The sequence below is a fragment of the Rana temporaria genome, chromosome 8 (assembly GCF_905171775.1).
Source record: "Rana temporaria chromosome 8, aRanTem1.1, whole genome shotgun sequence".
NCBI lineage: Eukaryota > Metazoa > Chordata > Amphibia > Anura > Ranidae > Rana > Rana temporaria.
In genome coordinates, this window is record NC_053496.1 from 176,367,707 (window position 1) to 176,384,820 (window position 17,114).

The following is a 17,114-nucleotide window of genomic DNA, read 5'->3' on the forward strand; positions in this document are numbered from 1 at the left end:
GCTCACCTCTCCTGTCAGCAGTTCAGTGATCTTGTTGGTGATTTCTTGAATCTTCTGCATGTTGTTTCTCTCAAGAATTGAGGAGTAAGGTGGAGGTAAAGCAATGGAGTTCTGGCTTCCACCCCATCGTTCAGACATCGCTGGATACATCCCATGTACAAGACTTTCAATACACGTTATCTTCACTGCAGCATATTTCTGTTAAAGGGGAAGAGCAGAATACAAGGAGTGAGGTCATGTGATCTCCCAGAATCCTCCTCACCTCTCCGGTCAGGTCTGTTTTTTTATTACTAGAGATAAGAGTGATGTCATGTGACCTCCCAGAATCCTCCTCACCTCTCCGGTCACCAGGTAGATGATCTCCAGGGTGAGGTCTAATATCCTCTCAGTCATGTGACTCGGTTCCTCCTCCATCCTCATTGATGTGATCATGTGATCCACACAAGACTCTGATCCCTGTAGACAAATATAGTGGCCTTGTTGGTCATTGGACAAGTAAAAATTAATTGTAAACCCTCCGTCCAAAGGTGAAGGAGGTTTACCAAATATATTCAACATGAAAACCATGTGTTGATTATATACACTCACCAGCTTCTTTATTAGGTACACATTACTAGTGCGGGGTTTGGCCCCCTTTTGCCTTGGGAACTGTCTTAGGTCTTTGTAGCATTAATTCAACAAGGTGTTGGAAACATTGCTCAGAGATTTTTGTCCATAGTGACATGATAGCATCACGCAGTTGCTGCAGATTTGTCGGCTGCAAATCCATGATGCCAATCTCCTGTTCCACCACATCCCAAAGGAGCTCTACTGGATTGAGATCTGGTGACTGTGGAGGCCATTGGAGGACAGTGACGTCATTGTCATGTTCAAGAAACCAGTAGTGAGATGATTGGAGCTTTGTGACATGGTGCATTATCAGAAGATGGGTACACTGTAGTCATAAAGGGATGGACATGATCAGCAACAATACTCAGGTAAACCATGGCATTTAAGCGATACTCAATTGGTACTATATCCCCACACCATTACATCACCACCACCAGCCTGAACCGGTGATAAGAGGCAGGATGGATCCATGCTTTCATGTTGTTTACGCCAAATTCTGACCCGACCATCTGAATGTCACAGCTGAAATTTAGACTTATCAGACCAGGTAACATTTTTCCAATCTTCTATTGTCCAATTTTGGTGAGCCTGTGTCAATTGTAGCCTCAGTTTCCTGTTCTTATCTAACAGCAGTGGCACCCGGTGTAGTCTCCTGCTCCTGTAGCTCATCTGCTTCATGGTTCGATGTGATGTGCACTCAGAGATGGTATTCTGCATACCCTGGATGTAACGAGTGGTTATTTGAGTTACTGTTGCCTATCATCTGGAACCAGTCTGCCCATTCTCCTCTGACACCAACAAGGCATTTTCCTCCACACAACTCACTGGATATTTTCTCTTTTTCGGAACATTCTCTGTAATCCCTAGAGATGGTTGTGTGTGAAAATCCCAGTAGATCAGCAGTTTTTGAAATATTCAGACCAGCCTGTCTGGCATCAACAACCATGGCAAGTTCAAAGTCACTTAAAGTGGAGTTCCACCCTGAAAAATTGTTTTACTCCAAAAAAAAAAAAAAAATGAAAAGAAAATTCATTTTTTACTTAGCCGAAATAGCTGTTACTATGCGGAAGTCCAGAATCTGCCTCTTCATCCTCCGCGGTGGATCCTCTTCCTCATCCTACACTTGGTTTCTTCTTGTGAATGGGGCGCGCTGCATTCTGGGAACTGTGTGTATCCCAGAAAGCAGCCGGCCCATACACAAAGCGCCGCGCTGCTCTTGCATGTGCAGTAGGAAACGGGCGGTGAAGCCGCACGGCTTCACTGCCTGTTTCCCTTACTGTGGATGGCGGCGCCTGGAGCTGCTAGGATCGGCCTCGGCAGGGGCCGACATCACTGGCGACTAGGACATGTAAGTGTCCTTATTAAAAGTAGCTGCTGACTTTTTAATTTTTTTTTACCGGACCTCCACTTCAGCAAGTTGTCTTCACCAAGTGTAGATACCTAAATGCACGGAGTTGCTGCCATGTGATTGGCTGATTAGCAATTTGTGTTACCAAGCAACTGAACAGATGTACCTAATAAAGTGGCCTGTGAGTGTATATAGGAGTAGAAAGGCAGACATAATGGGGGTTACTTTATAAAGTAATATCTTATTACCTCCTCTGCTTCCAGCTCCAACGTCTTCTCTTTATTCCCTCACAACACACTTCTCTCACCAGGAACTTCCTGTTCAGACCAATACATCACTTCCTGTTAATTAGTTACCTCTCTATCACTTCCTGTCTGCACCTGACATCACTTCCTCCCCCTACAATCAGGCTCTTCCTGTCTCTATAGTAAAGTCATTAAAGGGGGAGTCTCATCTATTTCCAGTATGTGATTATTATAAGGTAACACTGCAATTTAAAAAACAAAAGAATCACCAGATCCTGTAACCATTCTACAAAATTGCAGATAAAAGCACAGAAAAATGTAGTATGTTAATTGCTTAGCTGCTGTGTTTTTCCTTTCCATCATTTTTTCCCCTCCCTTTTCATTGTGTGTTTATGTGTCTCTAATGCCGCGTACACACGATAATTTTTCGGCATGAAAAAAAACAACGTTTTTCAGCATATAGAAAAAACAACGTTTTTCTAACTTCATCATTAAAACGACGTTGCCCACACACCATCGTTTTTTAAAAATGCTCTAGCAAAGCGCGGTGACGTACAACACGTACGACGACACTATAAAGGGGAAGTTCCATGCGGATGACGCCACCCTTGGGGCTGCTTTAGCTGATTCCGTGTTAGTAAAAGACGATTCGCGCTTTTCTGTCTGTTACAGCGTGATGAATGTGCTTACTCCATTATGAACGGTAGTTTTACCAGAACGAGCGCTCCCGTCTCATAACTTGCTTCTGAGCATGCGCATTTTTTTAACGAAGTTTTTGCCCACACACCATAATTTTTTACAACCCGAAAAACGACATCATTTAAAACGTCGTTAAAAAATGCAGCATGCTCGAATTTTTTTTTTGTCGTTTTTCAGAACGCGAAAAATGATGTGAAGCCCACACACGATCATTTTAAATGAACATTTTTTTAAACAAAGTTTTTTTATGCCGAAAAATGATCGGGTGTACGCGGCATGAGACTCTCATTTGTTCCTCTGTAAATATGGAGTATTCTGTGAGCATGGTTGCCAACATTGTGAAAAAAATGTATAGGGACACTTTTTTTGTCTGTGGGTGGAGCCTTATAAAAATTAGGGGGTGGGGCATTTGTTGTTTGGCGTGACTATCGGGGAAAGAAAAATGCGGTGTGCGAAGGGTGGCTTTCGACGAAAAATGGGCATGGCTTATACTAAATATTGGGTGTGGCTTAAAGGAGCATGGCTCAAAGGGGTGTGGTTTAAGTCTGAGATGAACGAGGTAGGGGGAGAGAGAGAGAGAAAGACAGAGATAGGGAGAAAAGGAGAGAGAAGGAAGGAAAGAAAGAGGGATGGAGGGAGAGCAGGCCCAGATCCTTCACCACAATAGAAATATGTGTATTCAAGTTTAACAATCAGCAGATAAAGATACTCCAAACACCTGGTGTTAGCGCTTTAATAATAACGGCACCATGGTTGTAATGGTGTCAGGATGATTGAAGCGCATTATTTCTATTATTACATTGTAATATAAAATGAAATCGTTCTATTTGGTGGCAGGACGATTGAAATGAAATCGTCCTGCCACCAAATATCCTTTAGGTGTCCCCGGCAGAGTCCCTCCTTACATCAGGTGCCCCCAGCAGAGTCCCTCCTTACACCAGGTGCCCCCAGCAGAGTCCCTCCTTACACCAGGTGCCCCAGCAGAGTCCCTCCTTACACCAGGTGCCCCAGCAGAGTCCCTCCTTACATCAGGTGCCCCCAGCAGAGTCCCTCCTTACATCAGGTGCCCCCAGCAGAGTCCCTCCTTACATCAGGTGCCCCCAGCAGAGTCCCTCTTTACATCAGGTGCCCCCAGCAGAGTCCCTCCTTACATCAGGTGCCCCCAGCAGAGTCCTTTGGCTCTGCCTCTTGTCGGATAATCATGCATGGTTTTATCTCCGAAGCCATTAAAAGCCAACAATTCAGTTTAGTGTCAGCTTTTAAAAAAAAAAAAGCTTTTCAGCTTTTTCTACTTTTCCAACTATTCTCACTTCTTCAACTTTTTCTTACGGATTTAAGCTATTCATCCAGTTAGCTTTAGAAATCCAGCTATTCAGCATTCCCACGCATTTTCTGCAGGAAATGCATTTTCTAGTTGCCAATGTTTATTTTCCGAATGTGGATTACCCAGATCCCGCAGGCTCTCCTCCGTGAGCTTTTGGAGTTTGTGGAGGGGATGCTGGTGTTTTGGGGGGGGTGATCTAAATTTTGCCATGGATCCTTTATTGGATGTATCTCTTAGCTCTTCTCATCTACTTTGAACATGAATGAGGACGTTCACCTTACGGTGACCACGTGTCCCACATCGGCCAGGACAGTCTGGGCACCTTGACACAGCCACCCTAACGACCCAAATTTGCAGGGCGTTTGCCCTGCATTGCACTGCACCCAAACAGGGTGCAGTAAAAGCTGGTTGTTAAGGACTTTGACCAGGAAGCTGGCCGCCGCTTCCTTAACAACTGATGCTTCATCAGCTTTCAATGGGCTTTTCCGCTGACAGCTGAATAATAAAAAAAAAAAGGTTGCTGGTGTAACGGCTACCCACTGGTAGTGAGGGGTATCGGCCGTTGGAGACGTCCTTTTTGCTGACAAGTTATGATATGCAGGTACCGCCGGTATATCCCATCGAACGCCCTTCCAAGAAACGAGACGTGCTACGTTTGAAGGGTCAAGCAGACTGACTTTATTTGGCATATTTCACCTGCTTATATCTGGTTACAACTGTTACAAGAACAATGACAGTTTCCGCCCTCCCCTTTTCCCAGTAGGGGGCTTCAACACAGACCCCCTGAAACAATGACATCTCCTTGAATTAATCACTTGACCAGTTTCTAGACTCTTCGGCACCTCACCCCACTTAACATTTCCTGGCCAGGCACATAGAATTCAATTAACCTTTAAAACAATTATCACTCACACATAATCCCCATCAGCATACACCTCACAGGGGGCTGTTTACCTGCACACAAAAGAAGAGTTCATTATCTATGCGAAGAGTACATTAGCATTCCAGCAATGAAAGAGACTTGTCCAGTTAACCCTTTGAGCTCAGAATACAATGTGGTACATCCGATGGTGACAAGCCATGCAGTTCCTTGTAGTCCCCCTGCACGAAGATTATAACTGTCTCGGCAGCATGCCTGTGTCCGTTACACTACTCCCCCTTTGTGGAACACTCCGGCAGACCCGGATTGATCCTTTTCGGATCAACTTGGGGATGTCCGGTCTGCTGTTAGGGTAAAAGTTCCGTTTGCCTGGACCGTCCGTCAGCCTTCCCATTGGCTTACCAGGTCGGTAGCTGATGGTGACGGTGAATAATAGAATTCAGTTCTGGAACAGTCACTTGCTTTGCTCTCTCAATGGCTCCCAAAACCTGTTGCTGATGCTCTTGGGACAGATACGGCACCACCTGGATGCAAATCCCATTTAATCTTTTGACAATTTCCGCCTGTTTGTGCATTTCAATGTTCAAGCCACGGGACATCTCATAATACATGACATAGTGTCGTTGCATCTCTGATTTCTCACTGGCCAACTTGTCACATTCCCATTTTAGACTGTGATATTGTGCCGGATCTACAGTACATGTCGGGGAAGGTAGTCTTACCCGGTTCTCAGCAGCAAGCGGGTTGATTCCAGCAACGCGGGTGGTCACGGGACAAGCAGCAGCAGGTGTAGGTAAATAAGCCGAAGTCAGAGGGCCAATGTCGTTGCCCAGCACCACCTCGGCAGGTAGGTTGTCCATGATACCAACTGTGGTCTTTCCTGACCCGGCTCCCCAGTCTAAGTGCACCCGGGTGGTGGGTACGTGAAATACAGCACCCCCTGCGACCCGGACGGCAACTGTGCGAGTGGACACGTTCTCTGGCTTTACCAGATGTTTTTGAATCAGAGTGATAGTAGTCCCGGAATCTCTTAAGCCTTGTGCTACTTGTCCATTCACTCGTACCTCCTGACGGTGATGCTGACGGTTATCCGGAGAGGCCGCTTGTATTGGGTCTGCCTCATACCAAATTCCCAGACATTCCTCAGGGCCCCCTTCGGTCTCCAGGCAGTGGTCCGCAGAGGGACGTGATGGAGTGACCTCTGTGTTAGGTTCTGTGCGTCTCCAATTGTTATTTGTAGCTCTCAAAGGGCAATAACGAGCAATATGTCCCGTGTCGCTGCAGTGATGGCACGTCACCCTAGGCGAATCCCGGGGGTAGTTGCTAGGCCCCTGAGGATGTGGTGGAACTGGAGCCCGAAACTCTGGGCGTGGGGTGACGGTTGGAGTACGCGGTTCTACCTTATGAGCCAGCCGTGTAGTACCCTGGCTTACTTTCCTTGTTTCCGCGTACTCATCTGCTAGCCGAGCCGCCTCGTTTAAGTTAGCGGGCCGGCGATCTCGTACCCAGTCTTGTATGTCTGCGGCCAGGTCTTGGAAGAAATGTTCCATTAGGAACAGCTGCAATACTTCCTCCCCGGTGTTGGCCTTGCACCCTTGGACCCAAAGGGATGCCACCCTTTGTAACTGGTTGGCCCATTCCATGTGGGAGTCCACAGCCATCTTCTTGGACTCCCGGAAGCGTCGGCGGTAGGCTTCTGGCGTCACGGCATATCGGGTTAGCAGCGCCTTTTTAACTTGCTGGTATTGTAAAATATCCTCTGGAGCGAGAGCCCGAAAGGCTTCATTGGCTTTGCCCGACAATTTCCCCGACAAAATAGTGACCCATTGGTCTGGTGGTACCTGGTGTAGTGAGCACTGCCTCTCAAAGTCCGCCAAATATCCATCGATTTCCTCCTCACTTTCTACAAAAGCTTTGAATGCAGTGAACGGTATTTTCTTTCCTGTAGCAGCAGGTGGGGGGGTAGGAACTGCAGGTGTAATGGGCTGTCTCGCTCTTACCAGTTCCAGTTCTTGTCCCCTCTTCGTTTGTATTTCTTCCCTTGCTTCCCGGAACAGCTGGTTGATTAGTTCCACGGACGTTTCTGGATACAAGGATAATCTCCGCTGTACAATCCCAGTAATTACATCTTCTTTGCTGACCGGTGCAAGGGGCTCCGTTCCTTCCATGGATCCATCCATTTCATCCAGCTCCAGCAGGTCAGCTATCAGCTCCCTCCGTGGTCTGTTGCTGGCGCTCCTACCACGACTCTCCAATAGATCTTTCAGTGTGGATCTTTTCAGCCTGGCGTACTGCGACTCCATTCAGAACTTGCTCTTTGGATAAAAGGACCATCCCACTGCTACCAACCAAATGTAACGGCTACCCACTGGTAGTGAGGGGTATCGGCCGTTGGAGACGTCCTTTTTGCTGACAAGTTATGATATGCAGGTACCGCCGGTATATCCCATCGAACGCCATTCCAAGAAACGAGACGTGCTACGTTTGAAGGGTCAAGCAGACTGACTTTATTTGGCATATTTCACCTGCTTATATCTGGTTACAACTGTTACAAGAACAATGACAGTTTCCGCCCTCCCCTTTTCCCAGTAGGGGGCTTCAACACAGACCCCCTGAAACAATGACATCTCCTTGAATTAATCACTTGACCAGTTTCTAGACTCTTCGGCACCTCACCCCACTTAACATTTCCTGGCCAGGCACATAGAATTCAATTAACCTTTAAAACAATTATCACTCACACATAATCCCCATCAGCATACACCTCACAGGGGGCTGTTTACCTGCACACAAAAGAAGAGTTCATTATCTATGCGAAGAGTACATTAGCATTCCAGCAATGAAAGAGACTTGTCCAGTTAACCCTTTGAGCTCAGAATACAATGTGGTACATCCGATGGTGACAAGCCATGCAGTTCCTTGTAGTCCCCCTGCACGAAGATTATAACTGTCTCGGCAGCATGCCTGTGTCCGTTACAGCTGGTAAAGAGGAACCCCATGCCAAAAGTTTCTATAAGAAAAAGGCGTGGGGCCCCCCCAAAATCCACACCAGATCCTTATCCTGACATGCAGCCTGGCAGGTCCTGAACTATACCAGGCCACATGCCCTCAACATGGGGGGGGGGGTACTTTGGGGCTGCCCCCCCCCATCCAAAGGACCTTGTCCCCCCATGTTGAGTGGGAAGAGGGCCTCATCCCACAGCCCTTAAATTCCTTTAATAAAAAAAAAAATCTAAAAATCTGGCCTGGCATGGTTCAGGGGAGGCATTCGTTCGACCTTATATGACATAAAGAGAAGACAGGGAAGTACACAATCTAATGCATATAAAACTTTATTGAGATATAAACACATTCATAAAAAATGGCATTCACATGTGGCAATAAGAGCATATACATTGTACCCAGCGTTATGAACACAGGGGGAAGGACACCGACAAGCTGGAGAAATGAGGATGACTCACTCCCGCACTTAGAGCATAGTGTGACTTCTCTGGTGTTTCAGAAGTTGTCCTTTCCGAGTGAAAGATTTCCCACACTCTGAACAGGAATAGGGACGTTCACCTGTGTGACTTCTCTGATGTTTAACAAAGTCTCCTTTATAAGTGAAAGATTTCCCGCACTCTGTACATAAATAAGGACGCTCACCCGTGTGAATTCTTTGGTGTTTAACAAGGTTTCCTTTACAAATGAAAGATTTCCCGCACTCTGAACATGAATAGGGACGCTCACCTGTGTGAATTTTCTGATGTTTAACAAGATTATCTTTCTTATTGAAAGATTTCCCACACTCTGAACATAAATAAGGACGCTCACCTGTGTGAATCATCTGGTGTCTAATAAGGTCTTCTTTACAAACGTAAGATTTCCCGCACTCTGAACATGAATAGGGACGGTCACCTGTGTGATTTCTCTGGTGTTTAACAAGATGATCTTTCTTGTTGAAAGATTTCCCACACTCTGAACATGAATAAGGACGTTCACCTGTATGACTTCTCTGGTGCTTCACAAGGTTTCCTTTCAGATTGAAAGACTTTCCACACTCTACACATAAATAAGGATGCTCCCCTGTGTGACTTATCTGGTGTCTAACAAGACCTCCTATCTGAGTAAAAGATTTCCCACACTCTGAGCATGAATAAGGGCGCTCACCTGTGTGGATTCTCTGGTGTCTAACAAGGGCTCCTTGAAGAGTAAAAGATTTCCCGCACTCTGAACATGAATACGAACGCTCACCCGTGTGACTTATCTGGTGTTCAACAAGGGCCCCTTTTTGAGTGAAAGATTTCCCGCACTCTAAACATGAATAGGGGCGATCACCCGTGTGAATTCTCTGGTGTCTAACAAGGGCCCCTTTCTGATTGAAAGATTTCCCGCACTCTGAACATGAATAAGGACGCTCACCCGTGTGAATTTTCTGGTGTCTAACAAAGGTTCCTTGATGAGTGAAGGATTTTCCACATTCTGAACATGAATAAGGGCGATCACCTGTGTGAATCCTCTGGTGTCTAGTAAGTGCTCCTTTTTGAGTATAACATTTCCCGCACTCTGAACATGAGAATAGATTGTCACCTCGGTGAACTCCTTCATGGGGTGAGGAAGATTCCTCGGGATTAGAAGGATCTGTTGATCTATCTGCAGTGTGAGATCTTACATGGATATTTACAATCATAGTATGTGATTGATGAGAAGATTCCCCCTGATCAGAGGGATCCATTGATGTCTCCGGACAGGAAGGTCTGTGATGTATATTTTGTGTATTTGGATTTCCTCCTGGAGGATCCTGTGTGATGACATTATCTTCTGACTTACAATCAGCAGATAATAGAAGATGTCTCTCCGAGGAATTCCTCACATCACATCCATCTGATGGAAAGAAATGGAAAAAAATAAATAGTAAAACATTTCAGTAGATCACAAATAACTGGAGTTTTATCTCCGTATGAGTGGAGTCCCCGTATATACCTGAGTATAAGCGGAGGACCTAATTTTATTACAAAAAAATGGGAAAACGTATTGACTCGAGTATAAGCCTAGGGTGAGAATGCAGTAGCTACTGTAAGCGGAAAAGAGGGTCAACAATGCCCATTTTTATGCCTCACTGTGCCCATTGCAACCTCACTGTGCCATACCTCACTGTGCCCATTTGCAACCTCACTGTGCCCATTGCAGTCTCACTGTGCCATACGGTACTCACTGTGCCCGTTGCAGTCTCACTGTGCTCGAGTACCTGAATTCTTGAAAGACGTCCATTTTTTAAAAGTTGCGGCTTCCTCCTGGCTTTCCGTTCTGTTATAGGCATTTGACACTGTGTTCCGCCTATCACAGAGGTCCTCTCATCCTCGGACTCAGTTTCCCAGCAGACACTGTGTTCAGTGTTCCGCCAATCACGAACAATCTTTCATCCTCGGACAAGAGGACGTCCATGATTGGCGGAACACTGAACACAGTGTCCGAGGATAAGAGGACCTCTGTGATAGGCACAACACAGTGCCAAATGCCTATCACGGAACGGAACTCCAGGAGGAAGCAGCGTCTTGTAAAAAAATGGACGCCTGTCAAGAATGCAGGTTCACTGACTTGAGTATAAGCCGAGGGGGGCATTTTCAGCCCTAAAAAAAGGGCTGAAAAACTTGGCTTATACTCAAGTATATACGGTAAGTGGAAAATTCCGATCTCAAATCTGGGCTCCGGTTCTCCCTCCAAAATGAACCGGAAAAGTCTTCATACCGGAGTCTGTATACAATTTGCAAATTCTTTAACATCCAATGGCCGGCTCTGACTTCCTTCGCCAAAACGCATTGGTAAATTGTTAGTATATTGGATTGCTTGTATTTGTATGGGCCTCACATATGGATTAGTGCCACCTCATGGCTGGAGGCTGCATTATTTCACCAGTCCCCACACCAGAAGGATCAAGTCTTATCACCTGCCAGTGACACCTGTCCTGGCACTGACTACAGAGACCTCTTTAAAAGGGGAATAGCACTGAGCCCTGGTTGTGCTCCACCAGCTTTTCACAACACTGCATTGTATACTTCACCATGATGTCCAACCCAAAGAGGAAAACCCCCACAGAAAGACTTGCACATCACGGTTCCAGGCATGCTTTATGGCGAGTTCTGTTCTGCAGCGGGCCCTAAGTTTGGAACCCAGACTCTCAGTAAAGTTCACCTAGTGCCAAGCTACCCCTACCAACAGAAACTCCATCAATGGTCACCACGGGTTCCCTCTCATTGGCTGCTTCTCCTTCTTATCAAGCTTCACTTTATACCCTCAAGGGTTAACTGAATTGTACATTTCATTCCCCAGTTTCAGTGTCTGTTAAGGCCCGTACACACGGTCCAACTTTTTGCCAACAAACTTCAAAATTAACAAGTTTTCAAAATAGTCCGACCGTGTGTAGGCTCTATCGGACAAACTTTTTCGGGGTTTCATCGGACAAAAAGTTTGTTCTGCAAACGGACAAACTTTACGTCAACATGAGTCCGATGGTGCCTAGTCCGACCGTGTGTACAGCAAAGCCATCAGACTTTTTTACAAAGTACAGACGCGCATGCTCAGAAGCAAAGACCAGCCGGAAGCGTTCTGTCTGGTAGAACTAGCGTTCGTATTTGAAAGAGCACATTCGTGACGCGGCAAGTTCTGAAATCAAGAAAAGCAGCGCACATTCTCTTCTTCTTTATAATGTGATAATACTAAAAGCCGCTTTGCTGGTGATACTGACGGAGTCAAAACAAATGTCTTTAGTTTGGATTAGTGTATTTTGGTTATATGAATCAAACATATTTTTTTTTTTTTTTGTGGGTCGAGTTAGCACAACCCCATAGCGCAACATGTCTGCTTGATGAACGGACGTTCAGAAACGAACAAAATTGCACGAAACGGAAAATGGCGAATGCACACAGACGAAACCTCTACTAACTCTCAATTAGCAGAAGGAGCCCAAAGGGTGACGCCAGAGAATTGAACTTCCTCTTTTAAACTCTCGTCAGTACGTTGAAACGTCACTACGTTTGTGTTTGTTGCCGAAAAAGTCAGAGCGTGTGTATGCTATGGGTGTGACCAGACAACTCCCTTCGGACAAAAATCCAAGGGAAAGTTTGTTTGATGTCCGTCCGTGTGTACGAGGCTTTACTTACATGTGCCGATAGGTGGAGAAATTTCATCCTGTTCCCTCTTCATAATCATCCCAACCTCCTCCATGGACGGCTGATCACCCCCCACATACGTCTCTACTTCTTCTTCCTCTTTAACCTCAGCTTTTATATTAATCCGTTCTTCACCCTGAACCCCAAAATAATAGAAAATATTTATTAAACTCCGGGCAGATATAAACGACACAAATGAATGCAGTGCATTAATTATTAACCGCTTAAGGACTGCCGCACGATCATTTACGTCGACAGAATGGCACGGCTGGGCAAATGGGCGTACAGGTACGTCCCCTTTAATTTGCCACTATTAGCACGCTTGCAACCCTATCGCGAGCTGCGGACTCGATGTCCACCAATGTCCTGCGCTCGTGTCACACAGCTGATGAACGGGGAGATGTCGGTGTAAACACAACATCTTGGATAGAAGAAGGTCCTGGACTGCTGCACTCCTTAAAACGATGTCTTTATTTGTACAAATAAAATCCAAAAACAACCAAAGCAATACAGTCAAAACGTGGTGAACAGCAAGAAAAAGGTGGCTGACATGTTTCACATCATGTGATGCTTACTCATAGTAAACACAACATCTTCTCGTTCTTCCTAGTGACATGTCACTGATCGTTTGTTCCCTCTCATCGGGAACAGCGATTAGTGACGTGTCACTCGGAGCCATGCCCCCTAACAGTTAGAATCACTCCCTAGGACACACATAACCCCTTCTGCGCCCCCTACAGGTAAACCTCTTTACTGCCAGTGTAATTTTTACAGTAATTAGTGCATTTTTATAGCACTGATCGCTGGAAAAATGACAATGGTCCCAAAATGGTGTCAAAAGTGTCCGATGTGCCCGCCATAATGACGCAGTCACGATAAAAATCGCTGATCGCCGCCATTACTAGTAAAAAAATAAATTCATAAAAATGCCATAAAACTATCCCCTATTTTGTAGACGCTACAATTTTTGCGCAAACCAATTAATAAATGCTTATTGCGATTTTTTTACCAAAAATATGTAGAAGAATACGTATCGGCCTAAACTGAGGAACATTTTTATATATATATATATATATATATATATATATATATATATATATATATATATATATATTAGGGCTGTGCGTTAAACGCGATATTAACGGCGTTAACGCAAACCCATGTTAACGGCGTCAATATTTTTATCGCGCGATTAACGCAGGAGCCCTCGGGGTGGACATGCAGAGTGTGCAGCGGCGCGGCGCGGCTTACCTTCTCGCTGGATTCACAGGCAAGTTACTCACCTTGTCCCTGGATCCAGCGATGCCACCCCGCTGTGTGATCGAGCGGGTCCTCCTTGCTTGGCGGGTCCTCCTTGCTTGGCGGGTCCTCCTCGCTCGATTCACAGTGCCTGTGTGCCGCCGAGCTCCGTTCCCTGCGACGTTACGACGCACGGGAGCGGAGAACGGCGCCAAATTTAAAAAAGTAAATAAACACATTACATACAGTATACTGTAATCTTATAGATTACAGTACTGTATGTAAAAAATACACACCCCCCTTGTCCCTAGTGGTCTGCCCAGTGCCCTACATGTTCTTTGATAAAATAAAAACTATTCTTTCTGCCTGAAAAACTGTAGATTGTCCAAAAGTGTCCCTTTATGTCAAAAATGGTTTTAGATCAGCTAGAAAACAGCGATAATAAATTATAATCACTTGCAGAATTGTGCGATATTTGTGGGGAAATTCGTCATAAATTAGATAGATTAATCGTGAGTTAACTATGACATTAATGCGATTAAAAATTTTAATCGTTTGACAGCACTAATATATATATATATATATATATATATATATATATATATATATATATATATATATTTGGGGATATTTATTATAGCAAAATTGTCGCTCTATTTTTGGACGTCGGTTTGGAAGCCACGTCGCACGATCGCGTAATTGTCAGTTACGCAGTGTCAAAACGCAAAAAGTGGCCTGGTCTTTGACCAGCCAAATGGTCCTGGGCTTAAGTGGTTAAATGTGTTTTATTTTCATAAATGTAAGTAGTATAAGTTTAAAGCGGAGCTCCACCCTAAAGTGTAACTTCTGCTCATCGGATTCCTCCCCCCCTTCCACTGCCACAATTGGCACTTTTCGGGGGGGAGAGGGGACAGGATACCTGTCTTTGACAGGTATCCTTTCCCACTTCCGGGAGTCCGGCCGCAACAGTGATGTCACCGTGGGGCTCCCTCCTCCTCCTCCTCCCCTGGCCGCCCGGCTAATAGGAGAGAGGAGCGGGGCCTCGCGCATGCGCAGTAGGGTTCCCGGCGTGAAGCCGAAAGGCTACACTGCCGGGTTCCCTTACGCGCAATGGCAGCGGCAGCACCCGTTAGCTGATGGAAACATCAGCTGCGGTGCCGACATCGAGGGACAGCAGGCCAGGAATGTCTCCATTTATTAAAAGCCAGCAGCTGCAGTATGTGTAGCTGCTGGCTTTTACATTTTTTTTCCCCCTGGACCTCCGCTTTTAGAATGTGACCTTGAATCAGGCTCTTGCAGTACCTGTTTATAAGCATTAGGGGAGGGTCAAGACCGGTAGGCATTACTAACTTGAAGCAGAGATAAATCAGGGCTACTCCCCCTGTCCTCAAAACCATGGAAGCACGGGACCCGCCCCCTAGGGGCAGATGATCACCTCAGCCTGGACTTACAGGAATAAAGAAGCAACATCATGTCAATTAGCAACCCCCCCATTGAAGGGACACAAGGAGGAAGACGACCCATGATGACATATAACTAGACTTAAGATCCACAGACGAACGAAACATATACTGATTTAAACCCGCAAAAAAAAGGGAGGAGGGGTGAAAAATGTGAGGTGCTCAAAGAAGGAGCTGAAAATGAAGATGGGTGTGCAGGCAGCAAAGGCTGCAATTCAGATATAGTAGTAGAAGTATGAAAACAAGAGACTACATAGAAGAATGCCATCTCACTAATTCTGAAATATTTCCACACTCTGAGACCACCTACCTGATGATGGTGAGGGATGGTGTGATCTTCCTGTGGGGAATCCCGGGAATACAGAGATACACCTTCCTCCATAAACTGCTGAGCTCCACTCATCAATGTCTCTTCTTCTTCCCCTTTAATCTCAGCTTTGATGTCTTTCAGTTCTTCACCCTGAACCCCAAAGATGACAGAACACATTTGTAAAATGGAACGAGAGATTACATAGAAGAAAGTTCTCGTAGCTTAGAATTTTTTTTTGAGTTCTCAATCCCATTTACCTGATGATGGTGAGGGATGGTGTGATCTTCCTGTGTGGAATCCCGGGAATACAGAGGAGGGGGACATCTCTCTGGTGGGTTCCCATTACTGCATTCATCTGTAGGAAACACACACACTGACTGAATACATTGTTTCTATGTGTTTATCAGATGATGGGGGATCTAGGTGGAGCCTCCCTACTGCTCTCTCCTTTACAATAAAGTCTTCTCTTACCCGGTGATGTGAGGGGCGGCTGATTCTCCATCATGACGTCCTTGTAGAGATCATTTTACCTGATGTGAAGGTCTACATATCCCCAATCATCAATCTATATTCTTAAGCAGTTTATTTATTTAGTGTTCATTACTCACCCGTGCTCATATCTAGAAAAGGTTCTTCCTCTTTAGTTGTCACTGTCATCCCAACTTCCTCCTTAGACTCCTGATAACCCATTTTTACATACATCTGTTCTTTATACTGAGCCATTAAATAGAAAAAAAAGAAAAAGTGACGAAAAATAGGATGAAAGAAGAGTATAATCTCATACAGTATAGAGCAGTGATGGCAAACCATGGCAGATTTTAAGAACTATCTTTCCCATGATGCTCAACTACCTTCAGAGTGCATGAGCATCATGGGAAATGTAGTTCCAAAACATCTGGGGTGCCAAGGTTCGCCATTACTGGTCTAGAGTCACTTTGTGTTCTTCCCATCTACCTGATGATGGTGAGGGATGTTGTGACCTTCCTGTGTGGAATCCCAGGAATATAGAGGACCTCCCTCCTCCATAGATGGCTGAGCTCCACTTATCAATGTCTCTTCTTCCTCCTCTTTAATCTCAGGTTTGCTGTTTTTTAGTTCTTCACCCTAAACCCCAAAAATGATAGAATATATTTGTAAAAAGGAACAAGAGATTACACATCGGAATGTCTTCTCATAGCTTAGAATTCCTTTTCAGTTCTGGTTGCTCAGTCCCACCTACCTGATGATGGTGAGGGATGGTGTGATCTTCCTGTGTGGAATCCGAGGAATATAGAGGACTGGGACATTTCTCTGGTGGGTTCCCATTACTGGATCCATCTGTAGGAAACACACACACTGACTGAATACATTGTTTCTATGTGTTTATCAGATGATGGGGGATCTAGGTGGACCCTCCGTACTGCTCTCTCCTTTACAATAAAGTCTCCTCTTACCCGGTGATGTGAGGGGCGGCTGATTCTCCATCATGACGTCCTTGTAGAGATCCTTGTGTCCTTCTAAATACTCCCACTCCTCCATGGAGAAATAGACAGTGACATCCTGACACCTTATAGGAACCTGACACACACAATGATACAGTCACCATCCAGACACGTATTCTTCTACATATTTTTGGGGGGAAAAAAATCGCAAGAAGCGTCTGGTTTGCGCAAAAGTTATTGCGCTTACAAAATAGGGGACAGAATTATTATTTTTTATAAAAAATTTTTACTACTAATGGCAGTAATCAGCATTTTTTCCGTGACTGCGACATTATGGCGGACACATCGGACACTTTTGACACATTTTTGGCGCCATTCACATTTATACAGCGATCAGTGCTATAAATATGCACTAATTACTGTATAAATGT

At 45.2% G+C, this 17,114-nt stretch overlaps 1 pseudogene; it reads right to left on the bottom strand.

The window, feature by feature from the left end:
• The window catches only part of LOC120910520, a 70,152-nt pseudogene that overhangs the window by 7,742 nt on the left and 45,296 nt on the right, over positions 1-17,114 (bottom strand).